Source organism: Tetrao urogallus (assembly GCF_951394365.1).
Source record: "Tetrao urogallus genome assembly, chromosome: 13".
Lineage (NCBI taxonomy): Eukaryota > Metazoa > Chordata > Aves > Galliformes > Phasianidae > Tetrao > Tetrao urogallus.
This window is the reverse complement of record NC_136826.1, coordinates 3,502,988-3,527,291: the sequence shown is the minus strand read 5'-3', so window position 1 is coordinate 3,527,291 and position 24,304 is coordinate 3,502,988. Positions and strand designations below refer to the sequence as shown.

Genomic DNA, 24,304 nt, shown 5'->3' with positions numbered 1-24,304 from the left:
CAAGAAATTCAATTTTTTGCATTGTTCTTTCCAAACTGGGTAGATGCCAATCAAATATAGAGCTCATCTCCTTCAAACCCACACAGTTGTCTCCAGTGTGGATTCTGGATATAGAAACATCCACATGAGCTACACTTCTGCCCAGATAATTTATAGGCAGAACTTTCTGTCTAATCATTTGGTCATGCTGTGGATTTCTTATCCACATCCAGGCTCGAGAAGCTCAGGATGTCTTCACACCCACAAACACCTGCATAAGCATACATGTTCAACAGATCAGTTCACCATGCTCTGTGATAACCCGCCCCCTGTGCTCCTGAAGCTGAAAAGACTTTGAGTTACAGAGAAGCAAAATATTCACTGTTTCATGCTGTACCACTAGCTATCTGTCATTGCAGGGCTATGCTGATAACAAACAACTTGTGCCAGAGTCTGATTTTCTGCAGCCTGCTGTAAATCCACAGCAGCCGTCTGAAGGCAGGAGTTGCACCATAGCAGCATTACAGATACAAAGAAGGAAAGGGTGATTTTCTAGACTGCAGTTAGATTATTACAATTCACCATGTGGCTTCCTTAAGTCTCACACAGATGCCCTTACTCTCCCAAGGAAACCTTCCCGATTCTTAACGCTTTTCCTCATATGAATGTGCTTTTTCACCACGATAGGTGGTGACAATTAATATGTACACTGGTTGGGAATTCTTTCTGGCATCTGCTTTCCCCTGAGACTATTGAAACAGAGGCATTTACATATGTATAGTACAATGAACTCGGTCTTCCTTAACATCATATTTTACAAAAATGGCTGTGATATCTGTGACAGCATTATGATTCCATTACATGTAGGAGGAAGATCTAGGCCTGAGATACTTGCTTGGCTATAAATTAGGAATTCTGATGTGAGAGCACAAAAAGCACTAATGGGGACTTAGAAACACTGAGTATGAAGATACGCTTTTTAAAAAAGTGATTCTAGAAAGCAATGAATATTTATAACTTTGTTTCATCATTCATATGACATGCAAGTATGAATCTTGAAGTTTCTTCAAGCAACAGAACACAGATCATAAGTATTTTTTTCACTCAGAATTGAAAAAAACGATTGTAAAAAACTTGACACTTTAAAAAATCAATAGCTCTTTTTGGTTTATAACATACAAAGCTTACAAACCGTCTCAACGAAATAAATGGAAACGAACGTGCTGGAGTGCAGATGCCATCGACTGACTGCCATGTGCCCTTGTTTCATTTTTGAATCAGAGCTCACTTCATCAACCTTGAATATCTCAGAAGAAAGCTTGGCAATTTTTCTGATTTTGTCCCACTGCATGCTTGTGTTCGTGTGTGCGAGGTGGTGTTTTTGCACATATGTGTATTAGTTGTTACCATTTCGAGAAAGAGAAAAACAAGGTTAGTCAGCGGCCTTTCTCCTCTTTGTGAAAGTACAACAATACAATCACAACACTTTCAATGCAAAAAAACCATCTGTGCTGTGTGAGCCAGCTGCTGGGGATGCCTTCTCCACCATGGGAAGTGCCACTTGCCCCTCCTGTGACAACTCCCTGGGGCCCTTTACAAGCCCATTCCCTTGCTTTTCAGAAACCCCACTCAGCACTGCTGCTTGCAGGAAGGCAGTGCAGGTGCTCCTTCACAACCATGTGTTTCCCGACCTCTGGTGCCTACTATGCTGATTGCCTTCAGCACCATTTACTGCATTTTACATTGCTCCCCATTATGTGTTATTTCTATAGACGACATGTCCAGGCTCCAGCTGTACTTTACCATTAAAAGTGCTGTTATATAAGCAGTGAGACTGTGTAAACAAAAGGACCATTTTATCTTCAAATATGAACTCTTCTTGCTCCTTAACAAAGCAATGCAAGCTGTGGCTCTTCAGGGCTACGTCTGAGTAATGAATGAACAAATGGTGCTCCCTGCTTTGTGCACATCAGTGACCAGACCTGCATGCTGAGCCTTCCCATCTCCTGCCCTCCAGCCAGTGCACTGCAGGGATGCTGTACAAAGGATGCTCATTCCAACACCCCCAGTGGTGTGGATCTCTCAGGAGTGCCTCTCAGCCCAGCCGCTCTGCAGGAAGCCAGCCAGACACCCAGCTATCTCTGCTTTGTAGCTTTCTGTGGTCTGCATCATTGCTACCCGGAAAGGCTAAAGGACTGGCAATCCATAACAGATATGCAAAGATGCAATACAGAAAGGGTTTTCATTAATATTGTTGCTGGTCTACGCTGTTCCAAATGTTAAAGCCAAAAAAAATACTTATAAGGCAAGAAAAAATGACTTTCTTCTCTGAGATGACAGCAACAAGGCCATCTCTAAGCAGGCTCACAACAACACCATGACTGAAATTCAGCGGTTGCTCATTCTATAGCTATTGATATAAATACGTACAACAGGAAAACCTCAGTCAGCCCCAAACCTGATCTTTTAAATACTTTTTTCCTTAGTCAGACTGTGGCTATGAAGGAAGCAAGAACACATTTCTCTGAAAGTGCTGCTGCTGGAATTGCATCCTCTTGATGAGGGGGACAGTCTCTTAAGCAGGGTCTGTGGTGACAGAACAAGGGGAAATGGCTTCAAGCTTAAAGAAGGTAGATTTAGGTTGGATATAAGGAAAAAGACTTTTACAGTGAGGGTGGTGAGGCATTGGAACAGGCCACCCAAAGAGATGGTGGGTGTCTTGTCCCTGGAGACATTCAAGTGAGGCTTGATCAGGCTCTGAGCACCTGATGGAGCTGTAGGTGTCCCTGGTCACTGCAGGGAAGTTGCACTAGATGACCTCTAAGGGTCCCTTCCAACTCTAATGATTCTGTGATTCGATGCCAGCCCTTTTGATGACACCATGTCCCATTGCTATGACACCAACACATTGGCATTACTGACATACAGGTATCTCTGGCCACACGACGACAAGGTCCATACTTGGCAGGTCATACAACAGTCATGTTATGCTTTGGGAGATTCTAACCATGTCCTGCGGGGGAGCTTCACCTGTGACTGCTGAATGCAAACACACAAGTCAGTCTGACCTGTACCTACTAAAAGCACCAACTCTGGACTTAATATTCAAGTGCAACGTAGTCCAACTTATTCTTGAATTATTAACGATTTAAAAAAGCTAACCTTCACCTAAACTGTCAGCAAAATGACTGGGCTGGAAGAAACTACAGCAATAAAACTCAAATAAAACAAGTGCCCAGCTTACTACTTAGTGAGCTGAAGCAAGTACTTTGATTTTTGCTGACTGAAGCTTGCAAAGAGAGAAAATATTCAATACAATTTTTCCTCAGAGCATGGAAAATATAATTTGTTGCAATGCTGTATCTGTGCTTTAAACAAGCCAGACAGAATTACATTCTGGGCAGCCCTCACTGCAGCCAGACTCAGACATACATAAGCTCAGCATCTTCACAGGAAGAAATGCTTCTGTCTTTGTCTTTCAGATAGTTATTTTGATACAATGTCTGACCCTACCAGCAGAGGTGAAAAGGACATTTAACTCTTTTTCATCCGTTTATGAAGCTCACAAAACATCTCCCACACCCCATAAGCAAAATTCATCTACACAGTCTGCTCAGCCAGATGAAATTCTACATAATTCATCACTGAACTTATTTAGACAACAGCAGTCGTTAATATGCCATGAGTAAATGACCACACTGGAACATCTGTAAAATCACACGAGAGCCCTCACAGATGGCACCAAAGTACTAAGAAAAGATTACCAGTGATGTAATGAACTCCTTTTCTGAATGTTCCTGGTAAGACCTTGGATCTTAACCTCCATTTAGAAATGGAAGATTATTTACTTGCAGTCCCTCTTTCTTTTTTCCTTGATGAGTACATTAGATCTTTGAGGAGTATATTTTCCTGGAAGGCAGCATGTTTTTGCCTGGTGAATATCCTGAATATCAGCTTGGATCCAAACACTTGTATTTTGAATCTGTGACATGACCCAAAGAACTGAGATTCTGGCTTACGAGCAAATTTCAGGGATTTAACTGTGGGCTCACATTTGACCAGGCCAGGAAGGAGGCCATCAAGGTAAGTGTTTTCTCAAGCCAAACACAAGTTCTATGATGCCAACTTACTTTTCAAGAGTAGCAGAGGTCTGTAAGTTGAGCTACACACAGATACTCTGTGTGTTTGGAGCTGAGCCTAGCACTAATATAAAGCAAATGGGTCGACACAACACGTGTGATTAAAAACCAGCTACCCAACTCAAATCCTGCCCTATCATTCAAAGTGCAAGCATGTTAGTTTGGTAAGCACCTTTTGCACAGCCTGCATCTGCTCAATGATATTAAAGTAGGGGAAGAAGCAATGAATGAGCTGCTAAATTAATCATCAGAAAGAGAGGCGGCAACTGAGCGTTACACTGGAATGCTCTCTCAGTCCAAAACATGTATGCTCAAATTATTAAATAAAAGTTGAATAACCACATTCCATTTGTTTTTGACTACTGTTTTTGACCGGTTTCTGCCTGGTAACCAACATGTGAAGTGCTACACTCTGCTGTTCTGCTAGCAGACAATCTTCTAGACCAAGCAGCAAACACATTGTAATGTTAGTTGTTGCTTCTATTTGGATTCAGTAAACTTCTAGTCTCCCCTGTACACATATTATATTACTGCAACCTGTCACCCATAAACACAGAAATCTATACAAACAGACACGCCGGCTTGGATGTGTGCAAGTGAACTTGCTTGGCTCTAAAAGAGAATTTACAGGAACCATCTGGTCTGCTTTTGTTCAGGATGGGATATAGGTAAACATGCAGGAATTCAGATCTGCCAAAGGCAAGTAAAAGCCTTATTTATTTTTTTTTTTAAATGCTTCTTTCAGAATGCTTTTCACCTTGATCTGCTCTTCTATAACATTCTTGCATCTAATTCATCTCAAATTTTACTCAGGTTTTAGGTCAATGCAACTCAGTGATTTTGAATACAGCTGTGCCAGTGTAAAATGAGAGTAATGTAGTAAGGGAGCAAAGAGTACAGTAACCAAGGGCACACGTAAAGATACCACAAGCAATGCTGTCACTTCTCTAAGAGGACTTTTACATATGACTTTCACAATGATGTTGACAGGTCTCCTAGCATATGACATACAGGTACATCTCAACACAATATTATGATCTGAAGCTTATTGAAACAACTGTGTCTAGTTTTAGCTTTGCCATTCTTTAAATGTTTTCAAGTGAATAACAATATTTGAGCTGTTATAGACTTCTGGATGCAAATGGGTAACAAAACAGATTGAGATGAAGGCACTTAAAAACCAGAGCATTCTACCTGGGGAAAATATAACAGGTAAACAATTGTGCAGAGAACGCAGAAGAACTAGCACAGAAGACAAAATAAAGCAATAATATAATCTGAGAAGTGACAAAAGGTGAAGAGCATTGTGTTGTCCAGTGGGCATAGGCTGCAGGGTATTATCTCTGCACTTACTACTAGAAAAAAAACCCCTCTTGATACTTATGCTGTAGAAAGATGACAGAGATAGTGGTGAGGGCATCCGTCACCAGAGGATGCTGAGATCTTGGAGACATGGGCCTAAGGATTATGGAGGAGAGACCTCCCAAAAGGAAAACAGTTTCTACACAGAAGCAGTGGAACCATGAAGCTACACAAACATAAAAAATAATTAACTTCCAAGTTTTAGGATCTGAATGCAAATAATTAAATGGCTTAAGTACAGAGTGATCTCATTTGCCAAGTTCTACACTGAGTCAAAGGCTTTGTCTCTCTCCAGCAGAGACCTGAAAGCCTGAAATTACAAATCAAGCACAATACTGTCACAAACACAGTGGGATTCAAAACTCGGAGCTGAACTCCAGTGATATTCCTGCCCAGTGCCTATTTCCTGAGTGCTCTGAATTCTCCAGCAAGGACATGCTCCAAGAGACAGCAGCAAACTCAGAAAACATCATTTACTCACTACAGTTCTGCATCCAACTGCTGTCAGGAGACCAAAAGCCTAGCCTGCCAGATGCCACCAAGTTGACCAAAATGAGGCCTTAAGTCTGCCCTTAATTTCAGGCACATTTGGATGACTGCCTGTAATGCTACAATGTGATGGAAAGCACAGCAATGATAGCAGGACAGCAACGTCCCAGGCTGCAGCATGCGAGGATATGCCCAAATGCAGCAGCCTTAGACACAGAAGCAAAAGGAAAAAAAATTGCTTCACCTTGGAAGGCCTCAGATAGGCAGGGATCTCCATCAAGATACTCCCACCTCCACTGTCAACCCTTACGTGAAGTCTGGGAAGAGGTGGATCCTGGCTCCACCCTTCCAGTCACTCAGGTGCATTGCACGGATCTGAGCTCCCACAGGTTGGCCCTACTTTCTCACCAGGTGCTCAATCACTGGTTCAAGCCATGACTTAGCACTTCCTCTACACAGTCCCTTTGGTTCTCTTTCTAGTTTGAGAGAGAGATAACATAAGAGAATGAAGTTTTTTTCCATGTTTGTAAGAGGCATGGAAACCAACGAAAGGTAACACAGACATGAAGCTGTGTAAGGCATCATTTTGTAGGAATCGTTCATGACCTGTACCTGCAATTGAGAAGCTGAAAGAGAACAAAAATCCCAACGTGTTGACTAGCACTCAACTGATGAGGCTAATTACTGCATGTTAAAAATACATACCTAATTGTGTTTACATATTTATTGCAGCAAAAAGAGTCTAATTAGGAGTCACAGAGTTAGCAATTACCAGGCTGCAAAAGAAAACCTAATATGTCTGCAAGACAACTCAAGCACATTCCATGTGAAGCCAGTATTCAAAGGGAAAGCTTACAGCAGCCAAAACGGGAGCATGTGGAGATGCTGAATGACACATGATGAATCCAGCTCATCTTTTGGTGACAAGGTGATCTTTGAGGGGGTATACTTGGCTTATTTATCACTTGGAGAAAGACAGAATGGAAAGCCACAATGGTGCAACAGTGGGCTGCTAAGCACCTTACTCAAGGCTTGTCAAATTGAGGGGGGCGTTGTAATGAAAATTGACTCTATCTAGGGAACAGAGGGCCTGCTCCTGTGTGCAATAATGCTGTCCTTCCTATTACAGAATCACACAGAATCACAGAATTGTAGGGGTTGGAAGGGACCTCCAGAGATCATCGAGTCCAACCCCCCTGCCAAAGCAGGTTCCCTACACCAGGTCGCACAGGTAGGCATCCAGGCAGGTCTTGAACATCTCCAGAGAAGGAGACTCCACCACCTCCCTGGGCAGCCTGTTCCAGTGCTCCGTCACCTCACTGTAAAGAAGTTCTTGTGCATGTTTGTGCAGAACTTCCTCTGCTGCAGTTTCCAGCCGTTTCCCCTTGTCCTGTCTCCACTCACCACTGAAAACAGTCTGGCCTCGCCATTCTGCCCCCCACACCTTAGATATTTATAGACCTGGATCAGGTCCCCTCTCAGTCTTCTCTTCTCAAGGCTGAACAGATCCAGTTCACTCAGCCTTTCCTCTAGCAGAGATGCTCCAGGCCCTTCACCATCTTCGTGGCCCTCTGCTGGACTCTTTCCAAGAGATCCTTGTCTTTTTTGTACTGGGAAGCCCAGAACTGGACGCAGTGCTCCAGATGAGGCCTCACCAGGGCAGAGTAGAGGGTGAGGATCACCTCCCTCGACCTGCTGGACACGCTCTTTTTAATGCACCCCAGGATGCCATTGGCCTTTTTGGCTACAAGGGCACACTGCTGGCTCATGGCCAACCTGTCATCCACCAGGACACCCAGGTCCCTTTCCGCAGAGCTCCCCTCCAGCAGGTCATCCCCCAACCTGTACTGGTGCATGCAATTATTCCTCCCCAGATGCAAGACTCTACACTTGCTTTTGTTAAACCTCATCCGGTTTTTTTCTACCCAGCTCTCCAGCCTGTCCAGGTCTTGCTGAATGGCAACACAGCCTTCAGGCGTGTCAGCCAATCCTCCCAACTTCGTATCATCAGCAAACTTGCTGAGGGTGGCCATTATCCCCTCATCAAGGTCATTGATGAAGATGTTGAACAAGACCGGACCCAGCACAGACCCCTGAGGAACACCGCTGGTTACAGGCCTCCAACCGGACTCTGCACCACCAACAACGACCCTCTGTGCTCTGCCAGTCAGCCAGTTCTCAACCCACCTCCCTGTCCACTCATCTATCCCACACTTCCTCAGCTTTGTTATAAGGATGTGGGGGACAGTATCAAATGCCTTGCTGAAATCAAGGTAGACTACATCCACTGCTCTCCCCCTGTCCACCCAGCCAGAGACAACATCATAGAAGGCTACCAGGTTGGTCAAGCACGACCTCCCCCTTGTGAACCCGTGCTGACTATTCCTGATAACCTCCTCTTCTTCCAGTTGTCTGGAGATGACATCCAGTACAAGCTGTTCCATCACCTTTCCAGGGACAGAGGTGAGGCTGACTGGCCTATAATTGCCTGGGTCTTCCTTCTTGCCTTTTTTGAAGACCGGGGTGACATTGGCTATCTTCCAGTCTTCAGGCACCTCCCCCGTCCTCCAAGACTTCTCAAAGATGACAGAAAGCGGTTCAGCAACCACCTCTGCCAGCTCCCTCAGCACCCGTGGATGAATCCCATCGGGTCCCTATTGGCATACATCACTGCAGAAGTACGTGTGGGCACAAAGGTGGACACACAGAGTCCACACTTAACACAAAGCAGTGCATATGACATGAAATGTTTTAATATCATTCACTTTTCAGAAAGAAATCTTAATAAATCTTAATAACAGAATGAAGAATGAATTGTCTTATGCCATACAGAGAATCAGTAATAGGGCCAAAATTCAATTTCAGGTTTTCCTAATTCACATATAGAGATTTATTTCAAGCCACAACATAGTTGAATATAAACATTTAAAGATTCTTGGACTGCAAACACCAGTGAAACTACACAGTAAAACCACCAGGACATTATCTCAGAAACACTTTACCTCTAATCCTATTTGCTAGAGTGCACTGAAAGCTACCTATCCCCTTACTGGTATGGGATACTGATGGGAAGAGTTTCTTATTCTTCTGGGTGAAGTTGAGCAATTTGGATACAACTGCAAATAAACTTAAAAGGAAAATATTTTGTGGAATTATTATATGAGAAAGGAAATAAAAATTAATCCTTTTTTAAATCTTAAAACACTTCTTTGGCCAGAAGAGAATATTAGTGCATTTATTCTGATGCATTGGAACAGGGACACTTATCCACTTATCAACAGCAGAGAATTTTGAAAATAGCTAAAACCTGAGTTTGTGTATCATATATAAACCCCTGCATTCATTTAAAGAGCTACAATGTAATTTCAATGAATGATGCAAACTTAAGACTACTGATAACACAAGATAATTCTTTGCCATGACATGAACAGAGTTTTTAGCATGAGTATGCAAGGGTATTGCTGACTGCTTTCTTAAAACATGTCTGGAACTGCTGAGTCTAAAAAAAAAATGATAAATATTATTCCTTTGAAGAAACAATCACAGGAGATTATGGTAATCAGACTATGAATTGAAATACATATTCATCACAAAAGAACAACTGAGTTCACCTCAGATAGACGTCTTAGAAAAAATTATGCTAGTTGAATTGTCTTCAAGCATAGTAAAATTACTCTTTGTATCTGACCTTCAGTCAATCACGTTAGAAAAATATTTATTCCTCTCCCTAACCTTTATCTACATTTTCCGCTTTCCAAGCTACCTGAGCAAACAAACCTTTTGCCTCTGAGAATTTTCATTAACAGATGCTATCGGCCTTTCAAAGTCTCTCTTCATCAACATCTCACCCTTCAGTATCCTGCATTTTAATTGCCCTTGCAGCTGGAATACGTCTCACGTCTCAACCAGTACGTTAATTTCCTTTTATTTATTCTGAACACTAAAAAAATACAGCAATCAAAGGGTGAGTGCTGATTTCAGAAGTATTCTGAAATTTAAATGAGTTTTTATGGTAATATAGATGATAATTTATGGATCTATACTCACAGCATGCATGTGTGTTTCTTTTCAGCCACTCAGTTTGTTATTTCTGCCTTTTCATTGCCCATAGCTAGCACACAACACTTTCACACAACACTGTTACCTTTATTTTCTCAGTTCAAACACTTCCCTTCATGACAACCAAGAATTTGCTAGTTACAAGGTCTCACATTAGTTTGAGATAGATCTACACTCCTCCTTGACTACTTGGCATTACTTGGCCTGAACTGGGATTGAACATACAAGTGCAGTTAGACTGCAGTGTCCAGAACATCATTATGTCACCCCACTTGCTGTATACTAAGTCTTGCTGGAGTGAGGCCACAGGATGACGATGCAGAAACTCTGCAGAAGATTAGCATGACACTGATATGCAACACAAAATCTGAATCAGCATAAAGCTTGGGGGGCTAACAAGTTACCTCTTAAAACAAACAAGGTGGCAGAATGAGTACATGCTGGCTCAGTGCTCTGCGCTGGTAACCTAACTCCACCACCTTTTGCACCACGATGTGGTGGATTCTGTGGGTCAGTGAGACCTGGTTTATCCTACAGGATGGTATATACATCAGGCACACTGCCTGCAGAGCTGAAACTACCAATGGCCAGCCAGGAGATTCATAGTTCTTCACTTGCTATTGGAGAAGGAGAGCAGAGGTGCTTCATTATATCAAAAACATTAAGAATTTTAACATTAGCCACCCCTTCTCTGCTCACACGCATTAGTTTTTGTGTGCAGATTTGTATTTTGCAATTCCCAAATGCAGGGATTGCAGTCAGTATCCTTAGCTGGGGAAAAAGAAAGCAAACAGATTTATGTATTTGTGGTCAGTTACTGAGGATGCTACACTTAACTTAGCTCATGGGGACAGCATGGATGAAATATTATGCTGAAATATATGAAAATGTGTGAACATTTCAGGATAGGTATCAGTAACTGCAGACATCAACGTGATTCAGAACTTCAGCTCTGGCTTCATTTTTCCAAGTTTTGATATTCTCAGCCGGGGAAAGAAAGAGAGAGCGTTCTCAGAGTTGGCTCCACACTTAAGCTGGGCCTCAGATTCAAATTTTCCAGCTTGTGATTACAGCACAATTCCGTCCAAGACATTATGCCCAAGGATTGATTTTTTTTTTCCCCCTGCAGTGCCATCCCATTCGTTTTCATGCTCCTCAAATAGAATTTGCACAGGAAAGCACAACACAGTTTCTATTTAAAAAAAAAAAAATTACAAATGTTAAGATTATCTAGGCATGGGCAGAGTTTGTCTAACTTACTACTCTGAGAATTGATGATTTAGAACTACTAGTCTGATGGGCTTCAGACAGAAACAGGACTTAGGGAACAACACAGAACTGTGAAGGCAATTTACACAAGGGCTCAACTTTACAGGTGACCACCTTGGACAGAACTGCTTCTGCCTAGCGAGGACCTGCCAGATTTTCAGAGGCAATTAAGATGCTGAAGCATCTCAGCAGAGCACTCCTCTGATTTAAAGGACAACCAGGCATGTATCTCAATGAGGTACTTCTCACAACGTGACTCTATTTATGTTGAAACCCTAAATACCTCAAAAAGCCCTGTCCTGTATATCTTTGGAAATCACTTATGAAAATAGGATGTGTGCTTTTCAGGGGTATGTACTTCGTGGCCTGCTTAAAAAGTAGCACAGAATTCTCCACAGAATACACTGCTAATTAGCTATTGCACTGCAATGTGTTCAACAAGTGCACAGATAAGGACTGGCTAAATGGGATGTACACATCTGAGAAAGGCTATCAGTTGTTGCAGTGACAGAACAGTTAAAAGGAAGGAAGCTTGCATATAATCTACATGCTCTTTATTTTCATAGTTCAAAGCTAAATTGTTCTTAACATTTTCTCAGAGTTATTTTGTAAAATTAGGAAGCTGTATCAAACACATTCTTGGGACCAGTCAGCCTCAGTACTCCAATTACTTTGGGCTTCGCACCCAATTACACTGCCAAGTGTTTACTTTATTTAAAGCATTTATATGCTATTAGAATATTCAAGCCAATATTCAGTGAAACAAAATAACTATTCTACTCTATTTGTTTTGATATTACGCTGATGCGTGTCTACTCTTCTGTGACTCTGAAGTCTCACAAATCTGATTGCATGGTTAGCCAACTACAGTGATAAAATATGCAAAAAAATTTGTATCATCTATCTAATCTGAAGCAGAATATATATAGTGAACGGTGCACAGAGCTAGAAGCACAAGCACCGACAACCCCTTATTGCTTAGTTTATCATTACTGCAGTCATTCAGGCAGAGAAAGGTCTCACAGAACAAGTGAGGTCCCTGACAGACAGAATGGGAAGGTTGTGAGTGTTCTGCACAAACGAACACTTAAAATAAAAGGTTATCGTTCCACCACTGCCCTCCCTCAGTAGAGTGGGACTTTTTAGATGTTTAGTCATTATTTTTTCCCAAGGTACAAGAGATAAGATTTCTTTATGTTAACATTTTCTGCCACTGAAATAATCTCTATGTAAGTATGAAAAGCAAGGGAAAACCAGGTCAGTTGCGCCTGTGAGCAATTGGAATTGAATTCAATAAAAAAAAAAAAAAGCATCTAACCTGACTAATTATTAATGCACAGATGTTCTAGGCTCAAAATATAATGGCAAGGCTTTCCTTCAGGGAGCTGGTCCCCTCTGATGGTACTCAACACTAACTAACCCTCACCTTACAGTGAAATATCAAGCTAACATCTTTCTTTCTAAAGGATATTCTATTGTTTCTGGAAAAAAAAAAAAAAAAGCAAACCCAAAAAAACAGATGTTCTCTAAACACCAGACTCTTATGACTGATATAAACCACAGCATATATCAAAAGGTCACGAATCGTATGTAATTCTATACTCACCAGTTCTCATTTAGTCTTAGCTACTCATGCCAGACTTGCTTGCTGACTGTTTGGAGCATGTCCCATCACTTTGCTTATTTTTTTTTTTCTTTTCTTTTGAAACAACAAAAAAAACCAACTGTCTATACTGTGTACCTTTGCCCTCATTCTTTAAATAGCCCTTTTGGTGATGGAGGTCTTATTGGCATCTTCATTTCTGTATACAAGAAGTAGCACTGTTGTCTCTCTTGCTACACCTCACATCTTCTGCTCACCATCGCGATCCACGTCTGTCACTTTGGATGATGTGAAACTGAGGGATGATTAAAACTGAAATCATGCTGAAAGATGCAGGGCTGAGATCATGGTCCTACCATGCAGTTAACCACGTCCCATATCTACTGCCATTAATTATGTGTTGCATTAGTGGTTCAGGTACAAACCACAGGGCAACTTCAGCCTAACTTAAGAGCATTCCTGAATGTCTTTATGTATTTAAGCTTCCAGAGGAGAGCAGATTTATGCCTTTATCTATCCTGAGTAGCAGATGAGAAACAAATTGACTTCCCTGCTCCTCAGCCATCCACATAGCACCACACTTTGTTTTTCACATCCAATAATATTTTCTTCTCCCCCTTCCTTCCTGGGACCACAACACCTTGGGAGCGAAGCACGATGAGTGAAGCTAAGTTAACAGTATGTGCTCTAGACCAGTTCTTTTCCATTCCCTGTAGAGTTTTACAACATTGGCATTCACCATGAGTCTAAATCTGCTTCAGCTAGAGACATCTGGAAATTCTGCAGGAATTTAGAGCTCAGTTGTGAATATGCCTGCCATATTCCTGAAGAGGTTAGTATGAGTTTTTCCTAAAAGAGCTCACAGAAAGATTGTGTTTAGTTCTAAGTATATAATTCTAAAAGAAAAAGGAGCCTGTGGCATTCAGAATTAAAAGCAAGCAATTTGCAGTATTTTTCATGTAATTCTTTGGCTCATCAGGCCATGGCCACAGAGTGGTTTGTAATAGCTCCTCTCTACACCTATATAGAAGTCTTATTTACAGTCTAGACCTGCAAATATTTTATTTGAAGCAGAGTAGTCATGAAGTGATTCACTTAATCCCAAGCACCGAACATGCCTCCAACAGCACTGAGTTCCAGGGAGCTTTGCCATTCACTGCAGACGGACCAGCATCAAATGCTGTTTTGAACTGTGAGCACCATTCAACACAGAGCAGCAAGGTGATTCTGTGATTCTGCACTGCATTTTCTGCATTTTTTCCACTTTGCTGGGGGCTTATTATTTCTTATAAAATACAGTAATCTGGTTGGCCTCTTGAAGTAAAAAATAATGTTGTTAGAATTAAAATTAACTTGGCTAACTGTGCACTAAGTTATTACAGAAGCAGAAAAATAAAATTTTATTTTGTTACAGAGTAGAAATGGGGAACTGAACCTCTTCGCCCACATCTGTCAGCTTTATAATCTCCAGCTTATCTTTCTTAGCTCCCTCCTGATGGATGTCTTCAAACACCAGGACTCTAATTTGTACCAGCAGCACTTACCAAAGTGGAAACTCGTGTCTGTTAACAAGAAATTAGTATGTAGCTGTCACAGTCTATCAGGAGTAACTTAGATCTTTTCTACAGAGTTGATTTTCTAATAGCAAAAGAAGAAAGAAAGGGTACATTTGAATCCCAAAGACAATCTTTTAAGAAGTCACAAAAAGCATTTCTGGTCACGTGTTCACAGATAACAGACATAAGACTCAAGCAGCATGGAAATGTCTAATGCACTAGACATACCTCTCATTGGCTTCTCTAGGAATTTTGCATACAGCTGTCTATCTGCTGTGGCACAGAAAGTATCTCTGCTATCAGACATTCATATTTTCTCGCTTGATTTTTTTTCTCCTAAATAAACAATTGGCACTGACAATGTGAGAAAGGTTTCAAACCCTTCTGAAGCTTCATTTCCTGCATCCTCTCTCAGAGCAGCAATATTGATCTTCAAAAATGCACTGGATCCACCTCTAACACTTCTGTGCCATGGGAGTCCCTTGCCACACACGATGAGCTTTTACAGTAGCCATGTATCAAAGAACAACTTAAATCTTCCTGGCACCTAAGGACCCAAACTATGGCTTTTTTCGAAGTGTGGCAGCACACCATTACTAGCACTTGGTTCGGAAGGTGGGAACTGAGAGAGAGATGCCTCTCCTGTTGTGAGTGAAAAATCAGGTTTGCGATTGCCAGAGGAACACGAACATCCATTAGCCTGTGTGTCCCAGTGAGACGCAGCTTAAGATGAGGCAGCACTCAGACTATGCTAAAGTAGATATTCTGCATCCAGGTAGACTGTTGTGGAAATCAGGATTTTGTCACTTTGTAGGATGGACAAACTGCATCCCTCTCGTGTGTAGTAAATAAAACTGCAGGGTGTATTTGAAGTACGCACGCTGACCTCAGTGATGCACTCTAAACAGCTATTTCAAATTCTTCTTCCTCCCGAAAGTCATATGGATAATATACTTCATTTATTTGGAAAGAATGCCCAGCAGAAAAAAAACCAGGGACCTCTAAAGACAAAAACATTACTATGGTGCCTTTACTCTGTTTGTTTGTTCATTTATTTACTTTCCCAGACAGAAGCTGCAATTTCTGGCTGTCTCATTCTGTTTTAAACAGAATGGCCTTTATAGAACAGTCAGCAAGTCTGATAATTTTTACAGAGTTACTGTTCCAGTGAAGGTGATGCACCTAATTTGTGCCCCTCCCCATAGAAGGTGTGGCTTCTTGGAAATGCCACTTGGCATTTTCAAAGCAACTCATAGCAGTTGGCTGCAACAATTCACAGAACCACAGAACAGGAGGATTGGAATGGACCTCAAGAGATCATCGATTCCAATTCCCTGCTAGAGCAAGTTCCCAACAAGTTGCACAGGTAGCTGTCCAGATGGGTCTGGAATATCTCCATAGAAGGAGGCTCCACCACCTCTCTGGGCAGCCTATTCCACTTCTCTGTCACCCTTACCATAAAGAAGTTCTTTGTGTGTTTCTATGGAACTTCCTACGTTCAAGTTTTAAGCCACTGCTCCTTGTCTTATTGCTATGCACCACTTAGAATAGTGTGGCATCATCCATTTGCCACCCACCTCCCTTCAGATATTTATAAATATTAACCAGATTCCACTGATGAAACAGGCAGAGTTGGTGCATAAGGTAACTTGTAGGCATGATTAGAAAACAAAGCTCTAAAGTTTAAATTTACGATAGAATCACAGAATCATTTAGGTTGAAAACGACCCTTAAAATCTTGAAGTCCAGCCATACATGTAACACTATCAAGTCCATCACTGATAGTGATGAACTTCACATCACATCTCTAAGCACCACATCCACATGTCTCTAAGAATCATAGAAACATAGAATATCCCAGGTTGGAAGAACCTGGAAGAATCACAAGAACCACTGAGTCCAACCCGAGGCTCCACAAAGGACCAAACCCAATGTCTGAGAGAGGTGTACCAACGCTCCCTGAGCTCTGGCAGCTCGGGACAGTGTCCACTGCCCTGGGGAGCAGTCCCATGCCCACCATCCCCTGGTGCAGAGCCTGTCCCTAACCCCCACTGCCCCTCCCCTGACACAGCTCCATGCCATTCCCTCAGGCCCTGCTGTGGTCCCCAGAGAGCACAGCTCAGCGCTGCCCTCCGCTCCCTGTGAGGAGCTGCAGCCGCCATGATGCCTCCCCTCAGTTCCTCTGCTCTGGGCCCAACAAACCCAGGAGCCTCAGCTGCTTCCCATACATTTTGTTCTCCAGACCCTTGCCCATCTTTTTAGCTCTCCTTTGGATGCTCTCAAATAGTTTTATGCCCTTCTTATATTGTGGCACCCAAAAAAGAACCCAATGCTCGAGGCGAGTGTTGCACCATTGCAGAGTACAGTGGGACAACCACTGCCCTCTGAAAAACCTCTAGGGATGGCAACTCCACCATTTCCCTAGGCAGCCTGTCCAATGCCTAACTACCCTTCCCATAAATAAATCTTTCCTGATTTTCAATTTAAACCTCCCCTGGAGCAACTCAATGCCATTTAAGGCTGAGTTAAAAGCTTGCCTCTTAAATGATACATTTCTATCAACTGTGTGGGAAAAAGCTGGTATTAGCTTCCAATTTGATTTTGTCTAAAAAAAAAAAAAAAAAAAAAAAAAAAAAAAAAAAACCACACCAAAAAAAAAAACCCACACACACACACACACACAGGCAAGGAAGAGGGGCCACACTGCCTTATAACACTGTGGCAGGTAGATCCTTTTTTGAGCCATTTTGCTAGAATGCATGAGCATGCAGTGGTCCTCTGTGATCAGGGACACAGCTTCTGGAACACCAAATTCTCTGTCCTCCACAAGCAGTACAGACAAGCTGGCTTTCCTGGCAGGGTAGTTTTTTTGTTACTTAGCTAAATGGATTTTGGAGCCTCTCTTCTCATGCTTAGGACTTTTGCTTTGAAAACCGAATAGGACAAAGGAAAAGCTGTCAAGCTGTAACAGGATTTTTATCATGGCATTTGAGAGGGCTTCATTGATTCGGGTGTAAGAATGACTGATGCACGCCATGAAGGGTAAGAGATGACAGAGTCTCAAAGCAAGGCTTTGTCCATGCACCCCATCTGCAAAAATACTCTCACCATGAAAAGGCACAACCATTCACCATGGCTTTGTACAACCCCTGTGGTGTCACAGCACTATTTATCTTCTCTATGTGACAAGACAAAAATAACAGAGATGAGGCTGACTCTTTGGAAAGTACCCTGCAAGAAATATGACAGCAGTACCTGACTACTTTTTGTCTGAGGGTTTCCTTGCATCCGGGTGGCACAGCCTCAGTTCTTCAGCAGCTCCTTACGACAGCTGCACTTCAGACATCTGTGCCTGATCATCACTCCTAAAGTAAATCCAAACTAACATTTGTGGCAATGGGAGAACATCTCGTTTGCATCAATAAAATACGGTGCTATTAATCAATTCACTAACTTACTGTTTAAACGAATGATGCTTAAGAAATCTACAAACATAATACATGATCAACTTAAACTGAACTTAGAAGTCATATGGACAAGACTAGATGGAGCAGAAAAAGACACAAACATAAAAAAGTTTGTTCCATACCTGGATAATTGTAATCAAAACTTCTGCTATATTAATCTTTACCAACAGTGTTAATGACATTTTAATTAGGACATACTTATAAAAACCTACCCAAAATGACTGATGAACACCAAATAATTTTATACAGTGTAGAAGGGCAGTAATTCTGTAACCTAATGATTAAAAAAGCACTGCTAAATAATAATTCTGCTTTTGAACAAATTCAGCATAAGATTTATAACATGTTTAGAGTTTCATAACCATGATCTTTTTAAAGTTATTTCTAAAACAAAATTAACTATTGATGCTAATAAACGAAGGCAGCTATTCAAATAATTCTAGCCTCAGTAAAACTATATATTTGTGCAGAAGAACAAAATATTTAACTGAGATGTGGAGAGTGCCAGAAAAAGACCCCGATGCATTTCTTTTTGGCAAAAAGCAGCACGCTTACCACTGGCTGTTCTGTAAAGTGTGGCCATTGGCCATCCTCAAATAAATTAAAAACGTTCTTTGATACACTGCATGAGTCACACACGGGCACAGAACTTCACTTAGCATTTAGGGAAGTGTCCTGTGAGTAATTCCTGCTGCACCTATTCAGTAATAGAGCTGGTGAGCTCTTTTCATTGAGCAGTACGGATACTGAAAGAACAGAGTTTAGGGAGGTGAAGGGAGCACAAGTGTAAGTTAATTCAGGTCAAGCTGAATTCATAACTCTGGCTGAAAAAATGAGGAAAAATACTTTCAAGATTCTTCTACCTGCATTTTCACTTCAGAATCCGAGCAAAAATTAAATAAAAGGTTATTTTTAAAATAACATGAACTGCATCTAAAATTGCTCAGATTGGTCCAAATGAATTTGAAAAAAAATTGAAGGAAAATGAAAAAAAAAAATGAATTGCCATTTTTTCTTTCACTGAACATTTCCTAATTCTTTTCAGGCAAAATGTGCAATTTTCTTGCCTTATTTGTCAAGTAGTTTTCAAGAGCCCCGATTGTGGCAGATGCTGCAGAAGCACAAGGCAGGAAGGCATTCCCTCCCCACCTTCAGCAGCAACTGCAGGTTAGATACAATAACTAGGTGGATTTTTACCTTCTGAATGCAAAAAAGGTATAAAAAACTGTATTCAAATATTACAAAGTGACCCACAATACAATTTCTCATTATTGGCACAATGAACCCATTGCTCCTGAGCAAACATTTAAATGGCATATTTTAATGTTTAAATAGTGAAGTCCTAAAAGTCACCCCTCTGGGATGAGGTAAACAGAATATGTTTGAAGCTCAAAATATGGGAAAATTCTCCATCTTCTTTCACAACCAAGACTTTGTACAATCTTTATGTCTGTGTTACCGTTTTGTCGCTGTTTCCACTGAACCTGTCGTGAAACTATTTGTAAACACAAAAGGTCAGATCTTTACCTGTTGCTAATCTGCATTGCTTTCAAAGACCTGTAGTAATGACTTTCACTGGGCTCTGAGGCATATTCTGAATTTTGCACAAGTGAACTGACTTGGTTACATTCAGAAGCCTGAATTCCCTGCAGTAGAAGTTTCAGTGTTAGAAACACGGACAAAATCCAGCTTTATAGAGGGAAGTCAGTGTAGCCACAAAAGCATTATTTGCAGAGAAAAGCAAGTGAATGTGGTATAAACCAAAATGATATCTATGCAAAATGAATGGCACTTATAACTTAGGAACAAATAGCATCATTGCTCCCATTATCTTTTTATCCATAATTTTCATAGGAGACCCAATAAAGTGTTATGAAGATGTAGCTGGCATCTAGAATTCACTACAAGTCAGACAACAATGACGGTTTTATATTGTCTACAAGCTTTTGAAGAAGGTCAGTTCGGAGATTATTTAAATTAAATCTAAATGGTAATGGCCTGCAGCTGCTCACACTTAATATGTTTGGCTTCACATATATTATTAATGAAAACTCCATGTAATTCTATTCATTTCAAACTTTTGAAGCCGCTGTTCTTATTTATCCTTCCAGATAGTTTCACTGTAATTACTAAAACAAATGAAATTATTGACATTTAAGTGGGAATTCATAATCAAACAGCAAGGCTGAATACTTCCTTCTAAGGAAATGGTACATTAATACATAAATATGGTTATACTGCTCATGCCAAAGTGGAAGCATTGCCTGGCACTATTGATGCAGCGTGCAGCTAGACTTTTCTGGTTTGCAGCATAAGGAAAACACGCAAATCAAAATGGCCACTATTCAAATCTATGCCATTCACATCCATTCAGTTGCTTTCTTTGAGAAGTGTACCAAAATGATGCCACTAAAATAATAATTACTCTAATACAACATACATGTGTCATCTTCAGGCACGATCTTCACTTTCATCAACATATCGAAAACTACAACTAATAACCAATGAAACAACCCTGAAGAATTCCTTAGGGCACTGAACTTAACATGAATTCCTGTTAAAATGTGGAAAATAGCTATCCTTGTTACGTTCATATATTTTTCTCACAGGAGGAGGACAACCACCACACTGTGATGAACGTGCCTCAAATGTTTGTGTTCAAACTGCCTTCATGATGTGGAATCTCTCTAAAACCAACACATACACTAACGTAACGGAGGCAGTTACTTTGTAGGGCTCTTTAAAAATAGCATGGCATGGAACTCAAACTGCCAGTGCATAAATTACTGCTGCCTTGAGGCTGCACTAACTTATGCATCTTTGTTTTCACCCCCTCACACACCTCCCCTGAAATTTCCCTTTTAGAAAGAAGCTCAGATCTACCCCTCACCTCTCCCCTGGTTGTGGCAGCCGTGATACAGTCATTACGAGCATGTAGGCTTGCCCACCACTTTGTACGGGAGGGAGGCAGAGAAAGGGCCACAAATGACTGAAAAACAGGAGGGCCTGAGTTTTATTTTCAAGAAATCTTTGCAAAAACTGTTACTGCAATAACTACGCGTTCACATAACTCATTATTTGTCTACAGCCAAGCATAATTTGATTTTCTTCCCTTAATAAAATCTTGATCTCATTTGAGGTTATCATTGTCAGTTCATGGACAGAAACAACTGATCGATAATGCTAGTACTACTAAGCAATAGGCAATTCTATCCACAGAGCATACAGAGCAATTACTGACATCAGTGTAGTCAGCACAAAGGTTTGATCTTGCTCAGGCAAACAATGTCAGAGGACTGGCTTTTTTATTTTTCCATCTCCCTTCACCCCGTCTCCTTTCTTTTTTTCTATTTAAGAATAAAGCCTTACCTTCTCAATAAAAAATATGTTAAATTACACTAAAAAAAGACTCACATTTGCTCACCACATTGTAATTTCCCCCTTTTAAGCAAGGTAAAAAAAAAAAAAAAGCCACTAAGAAATAAGATTGCAGCAAATAGCATTCTTTGATCTAGAAACACATTTACAATAACTTTAGTCTTAGGAGCAGATCATGACACAATGCAGTCTGGACTGTGATGGTATTACGTGTATATAATGCTGGCAAAATAATTAAACTGCACTGAAAGGATTTCATACTGCAGCTCTGACTTAAACTCATCAAATTAATTTCTTCATGAATTAATGCACATAGATTGAGGTCAATGGAGTATACGGCTTTGACATTTCATAAAGATGAGTGATAATCATGGATACTTCCACATATTTTAGATTGCTCAGCAATTTTAGATTGTAACACCAATTGAAAATTACATCTAATAGAAGAAATATACTGTTTATATCATAACTTTATCCAACATCTTCGTTTATTTGATGTATCCACCCATTGGAACCACCCATACGTGGATATACCACCAACTACACCACACGTACTGAATTGAAGGCACCCAGCGTTCTAACAGATGCTTTCCTATGTTAATTCTGAGACCAAATCATTATTTCTGTATCACCAAGGGGATTGCAGCAGAAATTAACATGCCATATACAGCCCTTGTGACAAAGATCGCAATAATATGCCCTTAGAGTGATCACCATGAATCACCTTCCTAAAAGAGACACCTAAAATTGACTGCGGTATGTACTCGGCTTCAGGGTGCCTAAAATATTTAAAATACCCTGAGAATATCCCTAATAACCACTGTCGCGTATTTTCCTCTCTGGAGAAGTCTCCTTAACTATGGCTGTGCAGTCCAGCCTGCTTAAGAACAGACCAGAACCACTGTCTTTGAGGCAGCTTCACATACCATGCCGTATAGAGAACATGAAAGGAACAGAAAGACTCACCCATCAGTGGCCATTTCGTCATTAGGCTAAGCTACAAGAGCTGGAAGTGGCTTTTAACTAAGAGGAAAGGCACCTCAGCTAAATACTCATGAGAGAGAAGTGCTGATAAAAGAGCAGAACACAAACAAAGCAAATTGGATCTTTGGCCGAGGGTAGCATGGTTTAATGCAGCGTATGGAGTACTCAAGCTCCTTTATAATCCCTTTCTCAAGTACAGCTGGGTATATTATCAATATCTGTATTATCAGAAATTAATTATTGCTCTTCTGAACATGAACAGAGAGTGAAGATGTAAATTATAACTTCACAAGCAGCAGAAGAAACACAATAAATATTAGCAGTTCACTCGCATTACAGCAGTCCTCTTATATCTGGTATGTGTACAGCCTCAGCAACTCACTGCATGTAATTATTATCAGCATTGACAAAAATATCCCCAAAGCCAACAATACCTTAGGAGCTTCTAAGAAACCTTAACAACCAGTGCTTGGTATCTGCTAACCTTTCCAGACTGATGCTGCCTTACCATAACACGCACAATTCCAGCACACATCACTGCACCGGGGCTGGCAGCAGAAGTTGCCACAGTTCAGGCGTATAAAATTCTTCAGTTTCAGACATGATGCACTGGCCCACACTGCTCACTAAATGACCACTGCCTTGGCAGAAACACCTTGTCTTCCTCAGGCTCAATTCCACTCACATGGAGAGTGCACAGCTGCACTTCTCGTGCAAATCCAGACTTCGTGGCACACCTAATCTGCACGGCAGAAACAGGAGAACCACCACCAATAAAGGACATATTTTGCTGTTGTAAGAGACAGCTCTCTGTGCTTAATCACTTAAATTGAAGAAGAGTTCTGAGTGAATGCTGCTCTGCAAATCACACCCTGGTGATCTGTTTCGTTGAGCTGTTAGCAACCAAGGTAAGCCAGAAATATTTTTAAGAGCAAAGCAACAGGCCATGAAGATGATGAGCTTAGGATCAGGAGGAATAAAACTTTAGCCCACCTTTCTCACCCATGGATTCTTCTCTGCACTATGAATAAAAGCAAAAGAGCTGGCCAGCAAGAGCTCTGTATCTAGAGCTGAAGAAATGAATAAGCACTTGTTATGGAGTATAAAATTAATGGCAGGAACTTTTCACATTTTTTCTTCACAGATTAATACTTAATCATTTTATGGAGACACTCTCTTCATTCTACAGTACTACAGTAGTTGTTTTACATAGCTTCTGGAATGCATGCTTGCAGAAGAAGAAAAGGAAAAAGACAAAGAGAAAAAGGAAAAGGGAAGAGGAAAAGGAAAAAGGAAAAAAAGGTGCGATTTCAAATATCTCATGAGAAACCAGAGAAAAATCTGTCTCCTTGAGAGAAAAATCCTTAAAAGAATCATTAACCCAAATATGAGGTCACTTCACTTGCCAGATGAGTGGGTTTATCAGAAATGCATTTTTCTCTCCGAGTCATCTTTATGCTTCCTGAGTCAGCTGATATTTCCCAGGATGCAAAAGGCATACAGTCAAACTAGCTTAGTCAATTGGGAAGCACAGGAGAATAAACTAACCCTACTGGGGTCAAATATAGGAAGTGTGTAGATCAAATATAGGTGAAGGAAAATACTGATGCTGTAACTGATGGATCTTTCACACAAACTCCATGGCACACACCACTTCATTAAGTACCTTAAATGCAAAATTTCTTATTAATCTGTAACAAGTTTCTTCAAAGGCTCAAGTTTTTTTCCTAGGTGAGAAGGGAAATTCACAGTAAAATTTAAGGGAAGATGAACCTTGTGTAAGAATACAAAAAGCTGTTTTTCATCAGTAAACTGGCTACTGGCTTGCAGACTGTCATTCAGCATATCTCCTAAATTCTATGTGGTGTAGACTCAGCCATAGATAAGGCTATTAACCTAATCAGGGCCTGAATCTTCCATCTGAAAAACAGGATCAAAACCATTGTTTGCTCTCTACAGGTGTGGCTAATCTTCATATATTCTTGTTTGACACCATCAAATGTGAATAACTTCAGAAGC

General features: G+C 40.9%; 1 protein-coding gene across 2 annotated transcripts in view; it reads right to left on the bottom strand.

Moving 5' to 3' along the window:
• GRIA3 (glutamate ionotropic receptor AMPA type subunit 3) overlaps positions 1-24,304 on the bottom strand; it is a gene marked incomplete at both ends in the record, with an annotated part of 142,461 nt that overhangs the window by 75,012 nt on the left and 43,145 nt on the right. The gene's annotated exons all lie outside the window — the stretch shown is intronic.